Source organism: Juglans regia, chromosome 14 (assembly GCF_001411555.2).
Source record: "Juglans regia cultivar Chandler chromosome 14, Walnut 2.0, whole genome shotgun sequence".
NCBI classification, from domain to species: domain Eukaryota; kingdom Viridiplantae; phylum Streptophyta; class Magnoliopsida; order Fagales; family Juglandaceae; genus Juglans; species Juglans regia.
The window spans coordinates 5,171,646-5,174,116 of NC_049914.1; the positions used below are offsets into that span (position 1 = coordinate 5,171,646).

At 37.8% G+C, this 2,471-nt stretch overlaps 1 pseudogene; it reads right to left on the minus strand.

The window, feature by feature from the left end:
• Nucleotides 1–712: 712 nt before the first annotated feature.
• On the minus strand, nt 713–1,384 carry LOC109014878 (annotated as a pseudogene).
• Between the last annotated feature and the right edge of the window lie 1,087 nt (nt 1,385–2,471).

The following is a 2,471-nucleotide window of genomic DNA, read 5'->3' on the forward strand; positions in this document are numbered from 1 at the left end:
CCATTCCTTTACCAAAGATCTTGTCATTAATTAGTGATGGTCAGAACTAAAAGCTCGATGCAATTTTCATCTTCTGTCCAGATCTCAAAATTATTGCAAGTTTATCAGACAGCAATTGCGTCAAGCCAAAAATGGCATTGGACATGATTACATAATGGCCTTTGTAACAAGCCCAAATTATGACACATTATTACAGCTCAAGCTGCCGCCAAAAACACATATATAGATGCAACTTGGCAATTAATGGAAGCGAAGATCTGACTAGGACTTGCGAACAATCAGTTTAGGTACAAATTCTTCAATGTTTTTGTCTGAACTTCCACCTTTGTCAACAGCCTCTTTTGCCAATTTCCTCCATTTGAAGGCATTTTTCTTTATCTCTTCTCCTCTCTCCTCTTCCATTGTCTTCCTATGCAATGCTCTGCTGCTTCTCGCCTCATGACTATTAATCCTTTCTTGTCAACTGGAACTAAGAGCTTTCAGCCCCATCTTCCAAAAATCCATAATAAACTTTGCATTTGTGCTTTGGTCTGTCCATTGCGGCATTGCCACCATTGGAACACCGAAGCTCAGGGCCTCCAACGTTGAGTTCCACCCACATTGTGTCACAAAGCATCCCACTGCCTCGTGTGCTAAGACCTTCAACTGACGGCACCATTGAATCACTTATAATCCCTTCTCCGACGTCTCCTCCACAAAGTTTAGCAGCCGATCAACTGTTGCAAGCCTAAAATTCATTTAAAATGCAAATTAAACAAGATAGCGGAAAGAAAGGGAAAAATACAAAACAGAAGTTCAGGAACCTAATAATTTATAAGCTCCAGTTAACATACTTACCTCTTGCTTCAGCTCATAAATTGTGTTGCAAAGGACCCAATCAGCTTTATGAACATTGGAGAATTGTTCCACAGCCATGTCAAAGAAAGCCATGTCAAAGAAAGCTGGGTAGGATCCCAAATTAGAAATGAAGGACGGCATGCATGTCCTGAGGTTCAAGAGATGGCAAACAAGGAAGCAGATCCAACTTCTGGTTCTGAAAGAGGGAGTTTCAGCTTTCCTTTGGGGGCATGGTAGTATATAATATCAACGTCACATGATTGAGAGAAAAACGCAGCCCCGAATAACCAAACTTTTAATTTGCTACGTCTAGAGCCCAAGACAAGAAAGCATCATAAACGATACAGTCATGAACCGGGCTGCCTGAGATAGGACTGGACATTCCCTGCTTGCGCTCTTCCGCCTTCGTCATAGCCATCGGAGATGCCGATCTCGATCGTAATGGAGCTGCCTTCTTTTTGTATGTTCTCTGCATGGAGATGAAGTGGGTGGTAACCAGAGTAACTTCCACTCCTTTGTGCCTCAAACGCTTGGAGAATTCCACCATAGGATATTAATGTGTCCTTGAGTTGGATAGGCTAAGATTAAACAATGAGCTCTGCAGGCAATCGTATCCTACTCCATTTTTGGACGCAAAACTTTCAGATCTCTCTCTGTGTTTAAGTTTCTTTTGCCCGTTTACTTCATCATTTGCCATGGTAACTATATTCACCTGGAAATCCAAATCAGCATGAAAGAACAGTCACAGAAAACAGAGAGACTAACGGTGCATCCGGCAAACTGATTAGGTCCCAGGAGTATGAAGTACTGCGCATGCAATTTGTACACGAAATTTGTTGTTGACTGTGGACTTTATATATGAGTTGGGATGGACTTACACACTGAAAAAAAGCATTGGATATATGATTTTAAATAAATGTTGGACGAGAGAAATTATAATAGATGCGATAGCAACTCAATATATAATATATAATTCGCAAATATAAACCAGTACTACTGTAAAATGCTTACAATACCCGTAAAGGCTTTAGCTTATAAAAATCAAATGCCTAGAAAAAATCAAATTCAAATTACTCACTTTCAAATATATGATCAGATTTTCTACAACTTCTTGACCCATGAATCAAGTTTTACAATTCAAAGAGAGAGAGAGAGATGCTACGTGGAGAAATGATTTACAATACTCGATCGGAAAGGCTTTAGCTTTTTAAAGAAATGATTTATACAAGTATTAAATAGACAAATCTCATATAAATCTTTATAAAAAGATGGACCACACTTAACTACTTTTTAATATATTATCACTTGTGTATTAAGCTAGGGATAGTGACAATGAACATAGATCGTGTGTGCTTTGCATAGTGTCCGCAGAGATTAAAAGGTAGAAATGTTATTTTATTTTTAATTCGGTGCGTAGAGGACGTATTCCATCAACATCAATACTTAAATGGTAATATTTAATTTATAATATTTAAATTTTAAAATTTATCTTCTAAATTAAATTAAATTATGTAAACACCATATTAGATGTGTTATTCCACTACAAAGAGAATTACCTTTCCCGACAATTCATTTTCATTGGGAAAACTAATAAAATCGCCGCCTATTACATTTCTCAGCGAATTATAAATCGC